At 40.4% G+C, this 23871-nt stretch overlaps 1 long non-coding RNA gene across 1 annotated transcript in view; it reads right to left on the reverse strand.

The window, feature by feature from the left end:
• The window catches only part of LOC129147716 (uncharacterized), a 53561-nt gene extending 36670 nt beyond the window's left edge, over positions 1–16891 (reverse strand). The window contains exon 1 of the long non-coding RNA XR_008554984.1: positions 16541–16891. This is a non-coding gene — a long non-coding RNA (uncharacterized LOC129147716). The remainder of the gene's footprint in view (positions 1–16540) is intronic.
• Positions 16892–23871: the final 6980 nt, after the last annotated feature.

Raw genomic sequence — 23871 nt, forward strand, 5'->3', positions numbered from 1 at the left:
TCATTGTTATTGTTATTGTGTTAATTGATGACCATTAACTATCTTGTAACCACCTATGTAAAAGAAGCATGTGTCTGTCACTTTACTTTTTATCCAATCCCAGAGGTTTTCCCAGTTTGCTTTCTCCTACCTCCCTAATCTATCACCAGTGGGTTTCATGTAACCCACTTATGTCTCCTCTTTTGATGGTAATTTATAAAAATAGGTTAAAAAAAACAACAACAACAACATTCTCCAGAGCATTATCTCAATACGTTGAGATTCTGTTTCCTGGCAATTGTCGACAATTTGGCCCAAATAAATTCGCAAAAATTCTTTACAGATTTGAATGTTTCTTACGTTAGCAGAGGAAGAGTGAGTCTACCACTCAGGAAATATATTGGACTCGTTGATATAGGTCTGGTAGCTGTCTGCCAAGAGATCGTAGCTGAAATAATGAGACTGGATAAAAACAATCAAGGAAGAAATGGTAGAGAGATGAAAGGACAAGAAAAGATGCTGTATTTATGTCAACGTAAGAATGTCCAAAGCTGTAGAGAATTTTTATAAAACTTTATTTATTTGAGTCAAACCGAGGATATGTCTGGAAGCAAGATCTCAAGAAACTGAGAAAAATGCTTTGGAGAATAATAGTTTGCAGTTTCTTTTATGCATTTGAGATTAAGAAGGGAATGTAAGGAAGATTGCATGAAGGCGGGAGAAAGCAAGGCAGGAATCAGAGTAAGAGGGTGGTCCACTCTAGAAGGAGGCGTCTGAAAGGAGGCATTTCAAAGGTGTGTTAACCTAGACACACAGAAACAATGGACAGGGCATGCTTAAGCAAAAGATAAAGCCTTTTGCAAAAGAATTTCTAAGCCTGGGCATGACGAGGCACCATCAGCTGCCCAGTTAGGTATTTTTGATCAGATCTCCCTGTGAGGCTACTTTTCATAGAAGCCCTTTTTTGTCCACATGTAGTAGACACAAGATGAAAAAAGAGGACAGCAGAGGCCAGTGTTAGCACAGTGATAACTGTGTTGTGGAAGCTGAGAACTGAAAGTTCAAGAGATATTTGTGTTAAAGATTTTAAAAGGTCACATGGCTAGAAGTAGTAGAAAAAAATTAAAGAGGGTTTTAGGTAAGAAGGATGAGAGGATTAGACAGAGTGGGACAAGTCAGAATGAAGAGACGTTTGTCTAGCCAGGTTCAAGGTAGTCTGAGCCCACAAGTGACTGATGTGGAGAGAAGGTGAGCATTCCTATCATTGAATAGTACTAACCTGACCCTTTGTCTTTGAGACACCTTAGAATAATATTAATCATTCTCTGCCGGAATGTGCAATTGTCCCTTAGTGATTTATTAAGGATATTACAGGAGAAGAAAAATCATACATTGTAGAAAAAAACCTCTTTTACTTTTATTAACATTGTTAACGTAAAAAAAAAAAACAACATTGAAACCTATAAAGAATTTTTGTGAGTTTGTTTTAGCCAAACTGTTGACATATGCCAGGAAGCAGAACCTCAATGAATTGAGATAATACTCCGGAGAATGGCGGGTTACATCTGTATTTATACATTGCAATCAAAGGAAAGGGACGTAGGTGGGTTACATGAAATCCATTGGTGATAGACTAGAGAGGAGGGAGAAAGCAAAGCAGGGAAACCCCTGGGATTGGATAAAAAGTAAAATGATAGGCACATACTTAGGTGAGTGCCAGAACAATTAAGGATAACAATGAAGGAATTTGTGGTGCTGTCCTGGAGCCCAGGCACATTAGATTGTGCCCCAAGGGGTCCAGAAAAAGGGAAGTTACAAGTTTCTCAGACATTTCAAGGGTATGCTATTATAGATGCAAAAAGACAGATAGGCTCAGTTATGATAAAGGTTGACGTTATCAGTGAAGATACTGGCCTAGATGTAACTACCCACCATAACTGCTTTTAGTTCAAGTTTAATTTCAGATCATCCTTTGTGGTTACTTTAGGTCTCTGTGTTTGCAAGACTGCCATGCAGGCCTCCCCTGAGCTTGTCAGGTCAGCATGTGGCCCCTTTCATCCACAACATCTACCTCAAAGACTTACTGAAGAAATTAATCTGAGCCTGAATTTCTTAGCAGAAAGAAACTCATTGAGTATTAAATGAGTAAAAAGCAACACTGTTAGTTTAACAGACTGGGAACAGGCTCCACCACCTTCAGCCATTTGAATACCCTGACACTGGCTCAATTTAGCAAGATGTGACTGAAACTATCCCTTATCTTTGTGATGTCACCAAAGACCCAGTTCCTGAAGCAGCAGAAAATGAACATAACCAAAGGAAACAGGAAGATATTATTTTCCCTTGGGAAAGTAAGTTCACCTCTACCGAAAATGATCAAATATCACAGGTGGACTAGAACAGACAATAACTCTACTGTAATAATACGATCAATTTGATAAGAGCCAAAACAAGACAGACAACATTGTTTAATATTTTTGGAGCTGTCTTTCAATTACACACAATTTCCCCCTACTAAAATGGATCCTATGAATGCTTTCATTTCTTTAATTTTTCTGGCCTACTTTTAAAAGTTACAATGTACTAATATGTACTGAAAAAACTATTGTCGAATGGCATTCCCAAATCACTATACTTGAAAAGAATTTTTACATTAAAACATATTTTGTAAACATATTTTGAGTAGTTTTCTTTAGGATTTGGCATTTTAAATCCTATCTAATAAAAGAGTAATATGCAAATTGACCATCACTCCAACGCACAAGATGGTCACCCCCATGTGATCAAAGATGGCTGTCCCCATGTGGACACAAGATGGCCGCCATAGGATGGCCTGCAGGGGAGAGCAGTTAGGGGTGACCGAGCCAGAAGAGGGCAGTTGGGGGTGACCAGGCTGGCAGAGGAGGACAGTTGGGGGAGATCAAGCCAGAAGGGGAGGGCAGTTGGGAGGAATCAGGCCTACAGGGGAGGGCAGTTGTGGGCAATCAGGCCTGCAGGGGAGGGCAGTTAGGGGGGTCCAGACCTATAGGGGAGGGCAGTTGTGGTGGACCAGGCCTGCAGGGGAGGACAGTTGGGGTGGACCCAGGCCTGCAGGTGAGGGCAGTTGGGGGGACCAGGCCTGCAGGGGAGAACAGTTAGGGGTGACCTGGCTGGCAGGGGAGGGCAGTTAGGGGTGACCAGGTCGGCAGGGGAGGGCAGTTAGGGGCAATCAGGCCAGCAGGGGAGCAGTTAGGCATCGATCAGGCTGGCAGGGGAGTGGGTAAGGGGTGATCCAGCTGGCAGGCAGAAGCAGTTAGGGGCAATCAAGGCAGGCAGGCAGGCGAGCGGTTGGGAGCCAGTAGTCCTGGATTGTGAGAGGGATGTCTAACTGCTTGTTTAGGCCCAATCCCACCTAAACGGGCAGTCAGACATCCCTCAAGGGGTCCCAGATTGGTGAGGGTGCAGGCTGGGCTGAGGAACAAACCCTCCCAAGTGCACAAATTTCATGCACCAGGCCTCTAGTATTATAATAAAAATACATACTAAACACCACCATGGATATACATCTGCATGTACAGATCAAGTTAAATTTTAAAGATTTTTTTTTCACTCGGCCTGTCAGTGAATGCAATCATCTGCATCATAAGAATGACAGTCTGATGGAAAGGACTAAGAATGATGCAGTTTGGAGATTCAATACATCAGCAGAATAGGTGGAAGTTACACTCACCTTGTCCTAGAACCATATCAAAATTACAACTAAACTACAGAGCAATCAACCTGGATAACTATCTAAAAACTAGCTGAACAGAAGTTTTATAACTAAGGATATACAAAAGAAGCTATGTCTAGACTGGTAGGAAGGGCAGAAATGTTAAAAAATGCTGGCCTTGCACCTATGTGTGGCAGTTAAGAATCTGGAGGGGTATTTCAACTGAAGAAGTTTCCCACCCGAGGAATGAGAGGCCTCAAAACCATGCCAGGTTTCCTCGCCCAGAGCACCAGAGCCAGGAAGAGGTGCCCATGTAATATCTGGCTATGAAAATCAGTGGGGCTTCTGTTCTTCCAGGTGAAAAGGGGAACTACTGGAAACCTAGGCACTCTTTTAAAGGACCAGTACACAAAATCTGGGCTTTAGTGAACAGATGGTGGCTTAGAGGGGACTGGAGTGATACAGGAAAAGATTGGGTTAAGGGGCTGGAAGGACAGCTGCCAAGGTCTTTGTGCTAAATTCCTTTCCCACACCATCCACAGACGCCTTCTTTCCTGGGTTGAGCACTCTGCTTCAGTGGAATATTACTTGACCATAAAAAAGAATAAACTCTTAAAATTTGCAACAGCATAGATGGACCTAGAGGGTATTATGCTAAGATAAGTAAGTCAGAGAAAGAAATACAAATACCATAAGGTTTCACTTATATGTGGAATCTAAAGAACAAAATAAATGTACAAACAAAATAGAAACAGATTCATAGATACAAAGAGCAGACTGATGGATGCCAGGATGGAGGCAGGTTGGGGGGCTGGGTGGGAAAGGTGAAGGAATTAAGAAGTACTAATTGGTAGTTACAAAATAGTCATGGGATTGTAAAGTAAAATATAGGAAACACAGTCAGCAACATTCTAATAACTACCTATGGTGCCAAGTAGGTATCTGAAATATCAAGGGGAACACTTGGTCAAGGATATGATTTTATCACTGCTCTGCTGTATACCTGAAACTAATCCAAGTAATGTTGAATGTATAATGTAATTGGGAAATATTTTTAAAAAAAATTTTTAAATGAGGGGGTTAAAGTTTTATCTTTGCAAGTGGATTTGTATGGTATACAGCAGAAAGCAAGAGTCTAAAAGATACTTGTATTTCACTTGGCACTTTTCCTGAAACACTGCAGATCCAAGAGGAGCTGGGAATAGATTACATTCAGAATATGATTATGTCAAGGTAAGATACAAACTTTCTCACTCAGAGGTTGCTTAGAAGGCACATTTCTTTATCTTGCTTATCCAAGTTTGGACTATTTCTCATGAGCACCCCTGCCCAAGGTCGGAGTCAAAGAGAGCCAGAGATTTAAAGGTAAATTGTGCCAAGGCTGAACAGCTGTCCCTATCTGGATTCTTCCTGTGGCTGCTGTTGGGTAGTGCTCAAGGCCCCACTCCTACCCCAGAGCCAAGGTCACAGATGTCCACAGGAAATGCATCAGAGAGAGATCTAGTGGAAGTGAATCAGATGCACGTGTTTGTTGGTATGTAGCGATAGGCATCCTCAAAGTGCCTGGTGCAGGCGGCTCTCCCCCGAGGCCAGAATGAGCTCCAGTCTTGTGAATGTCAGGTGTCCAACAACTCATGCTGTAAAACAGCCTCTTCTTTCCCTTTCTCTATGTGTTGTCAATAAAGGAAGTATAGAGGGCTGCTGGGAAGACGCACACAGTCATCTTGGGGATGTGTGGGGATGAGCACGTCTCTGGGACTGAGTCATGTCTTCATGTGAGGGGAATGTGCAGCCTGTTCCCGTAGGGACTTTCCTGCCCGGCGGCATCAGAGCACATGGAACTGGTTAGACAGAGGACTAGGCTCAATTCCATGTTTTGAAATTTAATTTTCAGTCAGTCAGTTATACGCAATCAAAAAACTCCTTGGTGAGTGAAACTTGAAGTCACAATGTTTCTGAGTCTTATTTGTCCCATCATCACAGTTAATTATTGTATTTGGCACATAACAAATATTTAGATGTTTTGCCAGATTGTCAGAAGCAACAAACACCTCATTGTTATGTTTTATTATATGACGAGAAATGTTACAATTTCAACGAGATGTCCAACATCCCATCTACAACTCACCACCTCCACCACCACCAAGGGTTCCCTACCTCAGTAAAGAGAAAGAGATACCTAGCTACCCTAAATTGTAGGAGTCGTTCTAGAGTACTTCTTCTTTACCTTCAAAACAAAGCAAAACAAAACACAAGTCTTGAAGATTCTACCTCAAAATACTCTACTTTAATGGCCTTAGATGATTTATTTATTTTAAAATATCTCTTATTGTAATAGTTTTTTAATTAAAAAAAAAAAGCCAAAACAAAACAGTTTGCTCATGTGATAAACACATGATAGGCAAATGGTCTTTTTTTTAATTAGCTACTTAATTTGTATATGATAAAATTAAAGCATTTAATCTGAATATAAATTATCACTGCTAACAACTGTTAGAAGGAAAAGGGAAATTCAGTGGGAGATCTACTCTATTTTTAAATTGTTCTGATCATTAGAAAATTTTAACTCTTGTCCATGAAAAGTAATCACAATAGAGAAGTGTGCTGGGTACCACTTTCCAGCTTAAAATATGTATTTCATATTTTTAAGATCACCCACCTTTCAATATTGGCTTGGTTGGCAGGGTTTATCACGGGCCCCAGGCCTACTTGACTGCAGCCATCAAAAGCACGGTGTGGAGGGTATTCTGAGGCCACTTTAAGACTCACAGGATAGTTTTCTAACAGATCTCTCCACCTACATTTTTGCCTTCTCTGTCCACGCTTCCCATTACCATCAAGGCAGCACAGGCATTCTCATGAAAAGCTCTGATCTTATTACTCCCTTGTACAAATTCCACCATGACTTTCTGTTGCATGTAATGAAATGCAAACAGTTTGCAGTGCATACAAATTCCTTTATCACCTGGCCCTTTCCTCTTCAGTCTCCTCTCAAGAAACAACTACCCATTGCTCCTCTGTCTCCATGCTTTTTATGCTTCAGCAATACCAAAGAACTTAAAGTCATCAAAATTTACAATATATCTCATACAATAGTTAATGTTCTCTATGTTTTTGCATTCTTGAATGTTCTGATCCTCTCCTATAGCTGGCAAATTATTCAAATCAAATAAAAAATGTGTTGAAAATGATGTTGTCAGATGCACACAATGATAAAAAGTTGCCCTGTAATGCAGATAACATTTATAAAAACCTAAAGATTCCACCAAAAACAACAACAAACAAACAAACAAACAAACCCTACTAGAACTGATAAATGAATTCAGTAAAGTGTCAGGAAACAAAATTAGTATTCAGAAATTGGTAGCATTTTTATACACCAATAATGAACTATTATTATAAAGAGAAACTAAGAAAACAATCCCATTAACAATTGCATTAAAAAAAAATACCTATGAATAAATTTAACCAGGGAGGTAAAAGACCTGTACTTGGAAAATTACAAGATATCAAAGAAAGAAATTGAAGGAGATACAAATAAATGGAAGCATATACCATGCTCATGGATAAAAAGAATGAAAACTTTTAAATATCCATACTACCCAAAGCAACCTATATATTCAATGCAGACCCTAGCAAAATATCAATGGCATTTTTGACAGAACTAGAACAAATAATCCTAAAGTTTATATAGAATCACAAAAGACCCTGAATAGCCATAGAAATCTTGAGAAAGGACAAAGTTGGAGGCATCATACTACCTGATATCAAAGCTATAGTAATCAAAACATCATGGTATTGGCATTAAAACAGACACATAGGTCAATGAGACAGAATAGAGAGCCCAGAAATAAACCCAACTCTATATGTTTGACAAGAATATACAATGGGGGAAAGACAGGCTATCCAATAAATGGTGTTGGGAAAATTGGATAGATACACGCAAGAAATAAAACTAGACTACCTTCTTCACCATATATAAGAATAAACTCAAAATGGATTAAAGACCTAAATGTAAGACTCAAAAATCATAAAACTCCAGAAGAAAACATAGGCAGTAAACTCTCTGACATTTCCCTTAGAAATGTTTTTTTCTGACATATCTCCTTGGGCAAGGAAAACAAAAGAAAAAATAAATAAATGGGATTACATCAAACTAAAATGTTTTTGCACAGCAAAGGAAACCATCAACAAAACAAAGTCAACCTATTGATTGGGAGAAGATATTCACCAATGATACATCTGATAAGGGGTTAATATACAAAATTTATAAAGAACTCATACAAGTTAACACACACACACACACACACACACACACACACACACACACACACACTCACAAAACCAACCAACCAACCAAATGAAAAACACAAAACCAATCAAATTTAAAAATGGGCAGTGAACCTGAATAGACACTTCTCCAAAGAGGACATACAGATGGCCAAGAGATATATAAAAAGATGCTCAGTATCACTAATCATCAGAGATATGCAAATTAAAACCATAATGAGATATCACTTCACACCTGTCAGAATGGCTATGACCACTAAATCAAGAAACAAGTGTTGGTGAGGATGTGGAAAAAAGGGAACCCTCATGCACTATTGGTGAAAATGCAGATTGATGTAGCCAATATAGAAAACAGTCTGGAGGTTCCTAAAAAAATTAAAAATGGAACAGCCTTATATACCACTTTTGGGTATATATTCAAAGAAACTCAAAACACTAATTCAAAAAGATATATGCAAAAAAATAATAAAATAAGATATATGCACCTCTATTTTCATTGCAGTGTTAATTTACAATAGTCAAGATAGGGAGTTAACCCAAGTGCCCATCAATAGGAGAGTGGATAAAATAGTGGTGGTACATACATACAATAGAATATTACTCAGCCATAAAAAAATAAATCTTATCATTTGTGACAACATGGATGCACCTAGAGGTTATTATGCTAGTTGAAATAAGTTGGACAAAGAAAGACAAATATAATATGGTTTCACTTATGTGCAATCTAAAAAACAAAACAAACAAATAGAAACACGCACATAGACATGGAAAACTGATGGTTGCCATATGGAAGGGTGATGGGGGTTTGAGTGAAAATGGTTAAGAAAATAACAAGTACAATTGTCAAGGTTCCTAAATGGTTAAGGAAATAACAAGTACAAGTACAATTGATAGTTACAAAATAGTCATGAGGATGTAAAGCAAGCATAAGGAATATAGTCAATAATCTATATATATAAAAGTCTAAGTGACCTCCAACCGGTAGCTATGATGCGCAATGACCACCAGGGAGCAGACACTCCAACCGGTAGCTATGATGTGCACTGACCACCAGGGGGTAAATGCTCAATGCAGGAGCTGCCGAGCTGCAGTGACTTGGCAGCTGCAGTTCTTGGGTGACGCACCCAGAACCAGAGAGGAGAGAGCCCGATTCCAAGGTGTGTCACCTGAGAACTGCCCTCTCACAATCCGGGACCCCTCAGGGGATGTCGAAGAGCCGGTTTTGGCCCAATCCCTGTAGGCCAGGCGGAGGGACCCCAGTGTTGCACGAATTCATGCACCGGGCCTCTAGTAATGCAATAACTATGATACCAGGTGATTACTAGACTTACTAGAAGGAATCACTTTGTAAATTATTTAAATGTCTAAGCACTATGCTGTATACTGGAAACTAATATGGAATAATATTAAATGTCAACTGCAATTGAAAAAATGGTTGCCCTGTCACATATTTCAAATGAACCTTGTTTACAACTCAATTATGGAAATTATATGTTCTATTGTAAATGCTTGTTTGCATTTCTGTTACCCACTGAACTAAGCCTTCCCTGAATCCATAATCATTCTATCCTTTTCCCCTTCATAGCTATTCAATTCTGCACAGGATTTGGTTGCTTTTTCATTCATCATTTCAAAATCATTATTTTTGAGTGTACCATAGTGATTTGTTTAGCTGTAGTTGGTTATTTTACAATCTGTGTAGTATTCTAGTATTTCATTTTATGAATGTATTAAAATATTTTATTCATATTTTATCAATGAACTTTTATTTTCTTTACAGCTTTTTAATTATTATTAAAGCCTCCAGGTGTACATGTACAGGCTTTCTTCTAGGGAACATATCTGAAGGTAGAATTGGTGGATTGAATTTTATGTGCTTCTTCAAGTTCTTTAGTTAATGCAACTGTTTTCCATAACTATTGGTTCAGGTGTGGTTGGCCTATCAAAATTTTCATTGGCCCTAGACCAGTGGTCGGCAAACTCATAGTCAACAGAGCCAAATATCAATAGTACAATGATTGAAATTTCTTTTGAGAGCCAAATTTTTGAAACTTAAACTTCTTCTAACACCACTTATTCAAAATAGACTTGCCCAGGCCGTAGTATTTTGTGGAAGAGCCACACTCAAGGGGCCAAAGATCCGCATGTGGCTCGCGAGCCGCAGTTTGCTGACCACTGGCCTAGACCAATAAAATGTAATGTCTGAGGTTATCTTTTCAATAGCATTACTGTCAAGAAAAATTTCTACCTTTTCAGAGTTTAAAACAGCATGGTCCATAGAAAGTCAACCCAAGAGGAACAACCTAGCAAACCACAGCCAGCTGGCCAAATCCAGTAGTGGTTAGTAGCCTGTTTTTGTAGAGCCCTTAAGCTAAGATTTTTCTAAAAAATATTTTTACATAGTGGTAAAAACAAAACAAAACAACGAAAACATGTGTGGACAAAGCCTAAAACATTGACTACCTGACTCCTTGCAGAGTAAGTTTTTCTACCTTTGTACTAGCAAACACCCACAATTTCATTGAAAAGATAGCAAATCATCTCTTTGCCCTTTACAAGGATATGTATTTCCTCCTGGCAACTTGATTGTATCTTGGAGTTTTAATTGGCACTTACCAATTAACGAGATTGTGAATCTTCTCATATGCTATGGTCATTATTATTTATTTTTTGTTGTAATGCCTGTTTATGTCTTTTCCATTTGGGAGAATTATTTGGCTTTTAATTGCAGTTCTTTATATTCTATATAATAAAAGCCTAATATGTTGTGTCTGGTTGACTGGTCAGCCATTCAACCAATCAAAGTGTAATATGCTAATGATATGCTAAGGCTGCTCAACCACTTGCTATGATGTGCACTGACCACAGGGGGCAGATAGTTGACTAGTCGACCAGTTGTTATGACATGCTCTGATCACTAGGAGGCAGATGCTGGGGCAGACACTCCAACCAGTAAGCTAGCTTGCTGCTGGGGTCTGGTCGATCGGGACTGAGTGAGATGGGCCAGACATGCCCTGGAGCCCTCCCGTGGTCCCTCTCTGGCTGGCTAACCTCCCACATCCTTCCCCGTACCTGATCATGCACTGGTGGGGTCCCTTGGCCTGGCCTGTACCCTCTCGCAATCCGGGAGCCTTTGGGGGATGTTGGAGATAAGGTTTCAGCCCCATCCCGCAGGCCAGGCCGAGGGACCCCACTGGTGCACGAATTCATGCACCGAGCCTCTAGTATACAAATAATTTTCCACTTTACTTTTATGTGTTGGAGATACCTTTCCCTAGTGCATTGATTGTCTTTGCATTTTCTTTCTTTCTTTCTTTCTTTCTTTCTTTCTTTCTTTCTTTCTTTCTTTCTTTCTTTTTTTGACAAACAGAAATACAATTGAATTTGTAATTAAATTTATCAATCTCTATGTTTTGATCTTTTGGGGCTTTGAAATTATTTTTTTATTTTTATATTTTTATTGATATCAGAGAGGAAGGGAGAGGCAGAGAGATATAGAAACATCAATGATGAGAGAGAATCATTGATCGGCTGCCTCCTGTAGGTCCCCAGTGGGGATGGAGCCCACAACCCAAGCACCTGCACTGACCAGGAATTGAACTGGTTCATTGGTCGATGCTCAACCACTAAGCCACACCATCTGGGCTGAAATTATTTTTTTATTGCAAGGTCATAAAGTTATTCACTTCTATATACTTCTAACATTTTTAACACTTTAAAAAGGTTTTGTTTATTACATTTAAATCCTTAATTCATTTAGAACTACATTTTTTTGTATGGTGTAGAAATGCAATATTTTCCGATGGTCTTAGGCTCTACAGCAGCGGCTCTTAACCTGTGGGTCGCGACCCACAGGTTGAGAACCGCTAGCAGGGTCGCCTAAGACCATCGGAAAACACAGATATTTACATTACAATTCATTAACAGTAGCAAAATTACAGTTATGAAGTAGCAACGAAAATAATTTTATGGTTGGGGGTCACCACAACATGAGGAACTGTATTAAAGGGTCACGGCATTAGAAAGGCTGAGAACCACTGATCTAGGCCCTCTAACTACAATATTTAATGTTAAACAAAACTTGTATTGCTAGTTTTTTAAGCATTTTAAAAATACATTAATTGCATTCACTTTGCTAATATTTTGTTTTAGCATTTTTTACTTTGAAACTGAAGAGTGAATTTGATCTTAATTTTCCCTTCAGATACCCCTCTGTTATTAGAGTCAAGGTTATATTAACCTCATATAATGAATTAGGAAATATTCAACCTTATTCTATTCTTTAGAAAAGTTTATGTGAGAATGGAATTGTCCATTCCTTTTATTTAAGGTAGAATTTGCCTTCATTAAAATGTTCATACTACCCAAAGCAATATATAGATTCAATGCACTCCCCATTAAAATACCAACGGCATATTTCACAGACCTAGAAAGAACTCTCCAAAAATTCATCTGGAATAAAAAAATGACCCTGAATAGCCACAGCGATCCTGAGAAAGAAGAACAAAGTAGGTGGGATCTCAATACCAGATTTCAAGCTGTATTACAAAGCCACTGTTCTCAAAACAGCCTGGTACTGGCACAAGAACAGACATATAGACCAATGGAATAGAATAGAGAATCCAGATATCGACCCAAACCACTATGCTCAATTAATATTTGACAAAGGAGGCATGAACACACAATGGAATAAAGACAGTTTCTTCAATAAATGGTGTTGGGGAAATTGGACAGATACATGCAAAAAAATGAAACTAGATCACCACCTTACACCATACACAAAAATAAACTCAAAATGGATATAGGATTTAAACATAAGATGGGAAAACATAAAAATACTATAGGAATCCATAGGCAGAGATATCTCAAACATATGCCGAAGCAATTTCTTCACCGATACCACTCCTAGGGCAATGGAAACTAAAGATAATATAAACAAATGGGATTACATCAAAATAAAAAGCTTTTGTACAGCAAAAGAAACCATCAACAAAACAACAATAAAGCACACTGTATGGGAGAACATATTTGCAAATGTTATCACTGATAAAGGTTTAATCTCCAACATCTACAGGGAACTTGTGCAACTTAATAAAAGGAAGGTAAATGATCCAATAAAAAAAGGGGCAAGGACCTAAATAGAATCTTTTCGAAAGAAGACAGAAGGAAGGCCAAGAGACATATGAAAACATGCTCAAAGTCACTAATTATCTGAGAGATGCAAATCAAAACGACAATGCAGTACCATCTCACACCTGTCAGAATGGCTATCATCAACAGATTAACAAAGACAAGTGCTGGCGAGGATGCAGAGGTAAAGGAACCCTCGTGCACTGCTGGTGGGAAGGCAGACTGGCGCAGCCACTGTGGAGAACAGTATGGAGTTTCCTCAAAAAACTAAAAATGGAACTCCCATTTGACCCAGTGATCCCACTTCTAGGAATATATCCCAAGAAACCAGAAACATCAATCAGAAAGGATATATGCACCCCTATGTTCATAGTGGCACAATTCACCACAGCTAAGATTTGGAAACAGCCAAAGTGGCCATCAGCAGATGAGTGGATTAAAAACCTGTGGTACATCTACACAATGGAATACTATGCTGCTATAAAAAAAAAGGAATTCTTACCATTTGCAGCAGCATGGATGGACCTGGAGAGCATTATGTTAAGTGAAATAAGCCAGGCAATGAAAGAAAAATACCACATGATCTCACTCACTTATGGAAAATAAAGAACATTATAACCTGATAAACAAAAAGATAGATACAGAGGCAGTAAAGCACCGAACAGACTGTCAAATTACAGTGGGAAAGCAGGGGAGTGTTGGGGAGGGGGGCAAAGAGATCAACCAAAGGACTTGTATGCATGCATATAAGCACAACAAATGGACAGAAGACACTGGGGGGGAGGGGGAGATGAGGGCATGAGACAGGGGGTAGGGGAGGCTGGGGGAAGGTCAATGGGGGGAATAAAAGGAGATATATGTACTACTACATGTAATACTTTAAACAATAAAAAAATAAAAAAAAAAAAGCAAGCAACCTTCTAGGCCTGTTTCTTTTTTCTACCTTTATGAGAAGAGTTATATTGTTAGCTAGATTTATTTTGGTTATTATAGGACTAGAGGACCAGTGCACACAAAATTTGTGCAGGGGGGCGCGGAGGTCCCCTCAGTCCAGCCTGCACCCTCTTGCAATCTGGGATCCCTCGGGGGATATCTGACTGCTGGTTTAGGCCCGATCCTGCAAGGGCCTAAACCAGCAGCTGGACATCCCTCTCGCAATCCAAGACCACTGGCTCCTAACCTCTTGCCTGCCTGATCACCCCTAACCACTCTGCCTGCCTGCCTGATCACCCCTAACCACCACTCACCTGCCTGCCTGATTGCCCCTAACCATTCACCTGCCTGCCTGATAGCCCCTAACCACCTCTGCCTGCCTGCCTGGATCGCCCCTAACTTCCTCTGCCTCAGACCCTACACCCAGGACCCAGGCTTTCCTCCTCCAGCCAGGCAACCGGGACCTGGGCTTCCTTCCCTCTGGCTGGCCGCAGGGACCCAGGACCTGGGCTTCCCTCCCACTGGCCGGCAGCAGACACCCAGGACCCCAGGCAACGCCGCCCGGCCAGGCACCCGGCACCGTGGGACCCAGCTTTGTCAGGAAGGATGTCCGGAATGATGTATGGAAGACATCCAGTCTAATTAGCACAAAACCCTTTTATTAGTAAAGGTTACTGAGGGTCTCTATTTCTTCTTGGACCAGTTTTTGTGATTTGTATTTTCCTAGGAATCCATCCATTTAATCTCAGTTTTAAATATATTGGATGTAGCAGCCCATAAAATTTTCATCATCTCCTAATTTCTTCTTTATCTGTGGTTTCTTCTTTTATCAATGCCTCATCACATGTGACTGCAACCTCCTACTCAGCCATCTTAATTAGTCTTGCCAATTTTATTGGTCTATTCAAAGATCCAACTTTGGATTTGATCAACAAATTATTATGTACTTTTCATGAGGTTATTATTTTAAGGTAATTATTTCTTTCCTTTTACTTTCTTAGGATTTATTCTATTGTTCTTTTTTTTTAAAACTTCTTAGGTTAAATGTTCACCTCATTAAATTTCAGCATTGCCTTCTAAAGCAGGAGCATTTAAGGTAATACATTTCCCTCTAGATTCTTCAATTGATATTGATATGAAAGGTTTTTATTGTCATTCAGTTACTTTTTTTTTAACTTTCATATTATTTAATCTTTGATTCATGTTATTTGTTAAAAAACAAAAGTCAATTAGTAAATTTTATTTTGTTTTCCAATTATTTTTTGTTGTTAATCCTCACCTGAGGCTATTTTTCCATTGATTTTTAGAGAGAGTGGAAGGGAGGGGGAGAGAGAGAGAGACAGAAACATCAATGTGAGAGAAACTCATTGATTGGTTACCTCCTTGGCACAAGGATCTTGCCCTTGACCAGATTCAAACCTGGGACCCTTTAGTCTGCAGGTCAACGCTCTATCCACTGAGCCAAACCGGCCATGGCCAACTAGTAAATTTTGAAGATCTTATCTGAGGTTTCACTTTTCATGGTTTCAGTTACCCATACTCAACTGTGGTCTGACAATATTAAATGGAAAATTCTGGAAATAAATAATTCATTTTAAATTTAAATCATTCTGCTAAACTGATTACTCTGTTCACTGGTAAAATTTAAGTCTATTTTGTCTGATTACAATATTGCTGCACCAGATCTCTCTGACATATCTTTTTCTATCATTATGCTTTCCATTATTTTATAGTCTTATGTTTTAAGTATGTCTCTTAAACAGAAGATAGCTGAATGTTGCTTATTTATTGAATTACAAATCTTTGTCCTCTAACTGAAGAATTAGGTTCAATTATGTTTGTGTTCAATATATCTGGATTTATTTCTACCCACTTATTTTGTATGCATAATTAATAAAGATTTAAATTTATTAATATCCTCCTTTCCAATGTGGAGAATAAAGAAACTTTCCTGTACCTTTCTTTTTTCTTTTTTTTAAATATATTTTATTGATTATTTACAGAGAGGAAGAGAGAGGGATAGAGAGTTAGAAACATCGATGAGAGAGAAACATCGATCAGCCGCCTCCTGCACACCCCCCACTGGGGATGTGCCCGCAACCGAGGTACATGCCCTTGACTGGAATCGAACCTGGGACCTCTCAGTCCGCAGGCTGATGCTCTATCCACTGAGCCAAACTGGTTTCGGCTTCCTGTACCTTTCTAGGTTCTTCAAACTGGTTTAATAATCATATCAACATGAGGCAGATTAAAGAAGAAAAAAATAAACCAAATTTAATTATGTACATATGTATGGGAACCCCACATACATACATGACAGTCAGAAACCATACATACAAGAGAAGTTCAGAGAGAGAAAGGGAAAATGAGGGGACATAAAATATGAGGGGACATAAAATATGAGCTGCAGGCACTAAAGGATTATATGGTGTAAATTTACCCTCTTGAATAAAGGGCAGGATAGCTAAGGGTAAAGAAGGGTGACCTGTCCCAGATAAGGGAAAATACCTTCCTTACCTGCTTGCCTGGGACAGGGCAGCTCAACTGCCTGCTCCAGGAACCAGCCAGCACATCACAGGATGTAGGAGAAGGGTTGATCAGATAGTCTCTAAGGGGATTTATGGAAAACAATCAGCAGTCTGGCTCCAATTTAGCTCACGGGTCTGGCAGCACTCAGCTCCTAGAATAGTTTCTCCCCCAACAGGTATCCATGACATTCTAAGTTAAAGATAAAGCAACACACCTTGGAGTTGTGAGGGGGAGAAAGGTCATTGTCAGGACAATAGGAAGAACAGATATTCAGTAATTAGATGTTTGCCCTGCTCTATGGATAAGTCATAAAAAGTTATCTCTGCTAATAACTCTTATTATTGGCAAGTCCCCAAATTTAAATTCTTTATGGGAGAAGTAAAATTTTCCCAAGAGCCTGCAGGGTCTCATTGACTCCCGCTCAAATTAATGCCAGAGACACATCTTGGGGAGGCCTATTCTAAACCACACAGAAGTAAGCACTTTGGAGGGCTTTAACTCTAATAAATACTACCTTAACGTACACACCACCATTATCCAGTATTTTTATCGGCAAACATTTTTTTTAGTCAATATTTGTTTAGACTTACCTGTGCTCTTACCATATTCTTGGTTTATTATTTCTTTTTTGTATATCAAATCTTCTATGTAGTATCATTTGGTTTCATAAATTCATCCTTAAGAAGCTCCTTTAATGAGAGTTAGGTGGTAATAACTCAATTTTCGTTTTGCATAGTCTAGCTGTGTCCACTTTACTATTAATTTTTAACTTGGGAATTTTCATGCCACACAATTAGTATACATCCAAGCCTTACTTCCTACAACAAATCATCTGAAGTCTGGATTGATTGTGAATTTACAGCTTTTTGGTGTAAATTTACCCTCCTGAAGAAAGGCAGAAAACAATCAAATATGTTTGTTTGGGGGCAGGGAGAAGAGGGAGTAGAGAGGGTGTGGGAATTGAGTTTCAATTTTATTCCTTCTTTTTTCTAGTTCACCTTTTCACTGCAGATGTTTCTTTTCAGTAGTACCAGCTTTGTGTAGAAATCTCTGATTTGACATATCACTTTGCTTTGTACTAGGTTTTGAATGAAGTCCCTGGCGTTTACAAGTCCTGTGAAAGTTGAAGTTCTAGATTTGGTGAGGCCTCCTAAGATAGGTAGATGGCCATTTTTAGCACTCAATACCTTTTTTGGATCCCTGGCTCCCCATATTTTTGGCTTCTGAAGTTTTCCTTCACTTTCTTGCTGGCTCAATGGTGCATTTAAAGAACCTGTAAAAAATACTTTATCAAGCATTTATAAGTACTGCATACAAAGACAGCTTTTAAGAATCTACTCCACATCTTGCCAGACCAATGCATTCCATGCTTAATAACTTATACATGACAGCCAAGAGGACTATTTTTTCCTCCATTCCTGTAACTCAAAAAACTGCATGACCTTGGACAACTCTGTAAACCTCTGTTTTCTGAGATTCCTTACTGGGGATTCTTTACTGGATCCCTTAAAAGAAAATCTTTTCAAACTTCTATATCCTCCTTCTGGAAAGAGAGTTAGCATTTTTTATAAAATCCTGAAACTTAGGTAAACGTTAGTGAGATTAAGACTTTAACTGAAAGTCAGAGTCTAAAAATAACTTTATGCATTTTTTTCTTTTGCTATATACTCTATCCATCTTTTTTCCTCTGCAAAGTACCTCTACCAAGAGTGAATCTTTGAATTGACTTCCTGTAGGGTCTTTTTTTTTTCTCTCTTGCAACAAGTTAAAACTATAAATGAAAATTAATTTTAGGTTTTAATAAGAAATATAAGTATTTATTTCAGTAAAAAGAACTGCAGCCTGGTACTCACAGATTCAGGTAGCAACCTAAGTTGTGCTCCACTAAGACAAAGGCAAAGTCACCTTTTAGAGAGAATTTTCCTGCCCAAAGTTCCCATTGTTAACTCCTTTCATGTAAATGAGGTTTCCAATATACCATTCTGATGGATCTAAATCATGTAATTTTGATTGGTCATCTATAGATACAAATGAGGATATTATTTGTGTAGTTCTGATTGGACAGAACAAGTATAAGTCCATTGGTTGAAAGATAAACCAGGACTTTCCTGCAGTGGTTGACTCAGATGGTGTAAACAAGCAGTGTGGGAAATTCAGTCTGAGGTTCTTCCTGGTATACAGCGTCCTGAGGAGCCCCTGTCAGCAAATAGCCAGTAGACTCTTATTATTCAAAAAATTTGGGCCCTCAGTTTGAGACCAATGTAATTAGCTAGTTATTAATAACTAGAGGCCTGGTGCACAAAATTCATGCACAGGGTGTGGCGGGGAGATCCCCTCAGCCCAGCTTGCACCCTCTCCAATCTGGGACCCCTTGGGAGATGTCCAACTGCCGGTTTAGGCCTGATCCCCAGGATCAGGCCTAAACCGGCAGTCGGACATTCCTCTCACAATCCTGGACCACTGGCTCCTAATCACTCACCTGCCTGCCTGCCTGGTTGCCCCTAACTGCCCCTCCCCCCAACTGGCCTGATCACCCCTAATTGCCCCCCGCTGTTGGTCAGGTCACCCACAACTTCCCCCTCTCTGCCAGCCTGGTCACTCCTAACTCCCCCCCCCCCCCCCCCCCCCGCTGGCCTGGTGCCCCACCCCAGCCTAGTTGCCCCTCACTGATCCCACTGCCAGCCTAATCGCCAGAACTTAGCCCCCTGCTGGTCTGGTTGCCCCTAACTGCCCCCCCCACCCCCGCCAGCCTGGTCGCCTCTTACTGCTCCCCTGCCAGCCTGGTCGCCCCCAACTGCCCGGCTCTGCTGGCCTGGTCACCCCTAATTGCCCCCACTGCTGGCCTGGTCACCGTTCACGGCTGCTCCGCCGGCCTGGTCACCCCACACAACCTGCTTATTCAGTCGTTTGGTTGTCCCTCACTAACTCCCCTGCTGGCCTGGTCACAGGCATCCATCTTGTGAGGGCATGAGGGTCAATTTGCATATAACCTCTTTATTATATAGGATAGGAAAGGAGCAAAAGGGAGGCCAGCCATTATAAACACGGCCATTTGGTCAGCTTCACAAGGAAGCTGCAATTTCACACTCCCTATTGAACCACCAGCCCATTCCCCACAGATCACTGGGAGGAGGAATCCAACACAAGGGAGATCGATGTATGCACAGTAAAGTGGGGATGACATAGGGAAGATGCCTGTCAGTCAAACCAGTTATGTTCTCTACCTGGCCCATCATCCTTGCTCTGAACAGAGATCATTGGCCAGATGGGCAGGGCCAATGCAAGCCCATTAAAATTTGGTAATACATAATCTCATAGACACGATAGAGCAGTGGTTCTCAACCTTTCTAATGCCGTGACTCTTTAATACAGTTCCTCATGTTGTGGTGACCCCCGACCATAAAATTATTTTCATTGCTACTTCATAACTGTAATTTTGCTACTGTTATGAATCGTAATGTAAATATCTGTGTTTTCTGATGGTCTTAGGCGACCCTGTTAGCAGTTCTCAACCACTGCTGTAGAGCCTAAGACCATCGGAAAACACAGATATTTACATTACAATTCGTTAACTTTAGCAAAATTACAGTTATGAAGTAGCAATGAAAATAATTTTATGGTTGGGGGTCACCACAACATGAGGAACTGTATTAAAGGGTCGCAGCATTAGAAAGGTTGAGAACCACTGGGATAGAGGGATATGAAACCTTAGAAACTCAGGGGTGTAATTCCACAGAAATAAAGCGTTCTACATCTCATCCTCCTGTGCAAATCTCAGAAAATTCCTTTTCTCAGGTTATCGCAAGAAACCCACTCCCACCAGCAACTGTTGGGATGAGGAGCACTCCCCACCAATAACAACCTGACCATGGGGAGTCCATCTCAGTACACAGATTCCGTCTCAGGGTTTATGTCAAAAAATTTTTTCTTCTTTGGGGTCCACAAGAACTCATAACTGAATAATCTAAGAAGTTTTAATTAACAAATCTTTAATTAAAAAAATTAAATTAATTCTCTCTGTTTTCAACTTTCAGCTTAGAGGTGCTATCAACAAATTAAACCATCTTACTTTCTACTGTTACTAAGGTATTCCTGAACTGCAAGTGTGGGAAACTGCCTATTGTCTTCACTAGCAGAGAGGTGTGGACAAGGATCCCGAAATGCTGGTGACCCTTGAGCTCTGGCAAAGGTCAGAGCTATGCACCCACTGTTTAGTTGAGACAATGGTAGCTGAAGCAACTTCCCCACAGACAGTCAAGTAAATCCTTACTGATAAGATAGTCTGCCTGTTAATGAAAATTGCCTGCCTAAGGGCTATAGGTGTGTCCCAAATTGAATAAAAGGGTAGTGAGGCCAGAAGGCGGAGTCCTTCTTCTTGAGCTGGGCTCCCGCCTGGTCCCCCTAATATTTCCAAATTATTTCTTGTCTCATCTCTTTCATTTGCATGCGGTCCCTCTTTCAGAGCCTGAACCCTGAACCACGCAGGACGGGGGTCATTCACATCTGGCGCCTCAACGGACCTCTGGAGGAGAAGACTTCGCCTAGAGCGAAAAAACGAAGTTTCACCAGCAAGGTGGGGAAAAAGATTTCACCGGATAGGTGGGGACACTGTATAGGGTATATTAGTACCTTCCAAAGAAACTTTTCTTGTTTTAAATTTTGGTGCAAATTTGAAGACAGAAACTAGCTTAAAAAGTTTAAATTGAAATGTTAAGACCAGGCATATGAGTTTATGGAATTTCCTGTTCATACAAATATTTAGGGATTATTCCCAAGGATTTCCCTCCCCACCAACATATGTTATTATGTTAATTAGAAGAAATGTGTGCACATGACTCCTTATGAAGGAACTGAGGACTACATACATGGGGGAATAAAAAGAAAGAAAAAGAGACTTTTGTAAGTCATTATAATTCTTTGTCGATTATGTAAGGTTGAAATAACATTTTGGTAATTTAGCTGAAGGGTCATAAAAATTAAGCACTGGAGTGTTAGAAGTTAGTAGCTTTTTCACAAAATGTATTTTAGTAAATCACCTTTCTATGCTTCAAACATTCTGTAAAATGAGGATAACATTTGAGTCAAAATGAACTGGGTTCACATTCCAGTTGAGACACTTCCCAGTGGTTTTAACTTAGCCAAGCTCCTTATTATCATTTGTGGGGTAATTACACCCATATTTTAGGATTACTGTGAGGATTAAGTAGTGTCTGCAAAACACACCAATAAAGAGGAAAACATAGAGAGTACCTTTGAAATCTATACATTAGATTTCTCTATATTAATCTAATTTCACGATTGTTATGTCTTCTTTTAATGCCTCTCTATTTACTATATTCCCTTTATTGTATCATTAGTAAGCATAACTTTTTTTCCCTTACTTTTCAGCTTTCTCTACCATGAAAAGAGTGTAAAAATTTATCAGTGCAAAGGGTCTCTCAAGCATTGAGTCATTTTGATGTTAAAAAGAGATGTTGCCACGTTTAGAAAAACCCACCTATATATCAGTATGAATTTCCCAAGGGATGTGTGTGTGTGTGTGTGTGTGTGTGTGTGTGTGTGTCTACGTGTTGGCTGAGGTGAGAACAGCACCAGGGGTTAAATCGGTGGAGTCAGACCAGACCTTGGTTAAACAACCTTGGTGCTTGAGTTCTGACTAGGAAAGAATTCAGAGCCAAGACTCAAGCTATAAGAGAAAGCTTTTTTGAAGAAAGTCACAGAGGTAGAAGTGAGTGGTAGAAGAAATGGTCTCAAGAAACATGTTACAGAGGCAAAAGAAGGGCCCTCGATCGAGCTTCGGAGAGCCAAGGGTAAGAGTAACTCACCCAGGGGGGAGTGGAGAGAGAGAGAGAGGGAGCGCACTCAGTTCCCGGTCCTCTGTCCTTAGGATTTTTAAGGGTGGGGGTTTTAGGGGAGGTCCCAGGTGAGAATCTCATATTCACCAGCTTGCCCCAAGTGTGCCCTTTTAGGGTTGTGGTCTCCACTGATTTCGTGGCACCAGGGCAGGGGGTCATTAGTCAATGCAGCTGGTTCTGAGGTCAGCCCGTCTGGTTCTGCTGCTTTTCTGGGCCTGAAACACCACTGAGACCTAGATGGATTTGATGCAGGTCAGAACCTTACTGTCCTGGGGCTTAATGCGTAAGGGCTGCTCTCGGGCCCCCTTGTTCACTTTCCCTCTGAGTCCTTGTTCGCAGGGGTCCGTGTTGCCTCAGTTTCGCTGTTTGGGATGCATCTGGCTTTCTGTCCTGGTTATGTTCTCTACCTGGCCCATGGTCCTTGCTCCGCTCATGTCTGTCTGACTGCCTACCACATACGTGTTTGCAATGATATGTGATTCAAAGGAGGAAGAGGATCAATGTTAAAGCTACTTACACACTTGGCATTGAATAATTGAACTAAAAAGAAGAGAAGCAATAAATAAATAAATAGATAAGTAAATAAAGGGAGGTCCAGGTCTTCTGAGCTCCTTGACAGAGCTGCCAAAGGCAGCTTTTATATAGGAAAGGCCCTTGTGCCCCTTTGAGAAGGAACCACAGGTCTTAAATGGTGTGCTGTTTGGCTGCATTAAAATGACAAGGGCCCAGCCCCAGCCGCTTTGGCTCAGTGGAGATGTGTCTCTCTCGTTCTCTCCTCCTTCCTTCCACTCTCCACTCGCTCTAAAAGTCAATGGCAAGCTATCCTCAGGTGAGGGTTAACACAAACACAAGCTGACCAGGGTCCAGACACCTTACAGCTAATTTTAGCAGTTAGAGCGGACACCCTTTAGCTTATTTTTCTCTGACTCTCTCACTCTCCATCCCCAAGCCCTCAGGTGCACTCATTACTAGATTCCCTAGAGTCAGGAGGTGGGAGTGGTGAATTTCAGTAGGAAATGTAGCTCTTGACATCATATTGATCTGCCCAAGGAAAAGAAAGGGAAGAAAAAAAGAAGACCGGAAAAGCAAAGCGGGGGGCTTGGGGGGAGGGGAGGGGGGGGAGGAAGAAGAGAAGGAAAGGGGAAAGAGGGGCAAAGAAAATAAGAACACGAAGCAAGGAGGGAGAGAAAATAAAGGAAAACGAGGAAGCAAGTAAACTTGCATGAAGGGAGGAGAATGAGCAAGAAAGAGCAAAACAAGAATGTGAGAAAAAGAGAGAAGATCCTTTAGGGAAAGAGACAGACCCTTCATCAGCACTTAACAGAATATCAGAGGCAATGTATTGTTTTTTTGATTGCCCCAAGCTAAGCAATTCCAAGAATGTTTGACAAAGCTCTTTTGGGAAGGGTGAGGTGGGGCACCGGCCGGGGGTGGGGCGCGCGCGTACACACACACACACACACA

Source organism: Eptesicus fuscus, chromosome 3 (assembly GCF_027574615.1).
Source record: "Eptesicus fuscus isolate TK198812 chromosome 3, DD_ASM_mEF_20220401, whole genome shotgun sequence".
NCBI lineage: Eukaryota > Metazoa > Chordata > Mammalia > Chiroptera > Vespertilionidae > Eptesicus > Eptesicus fuscus.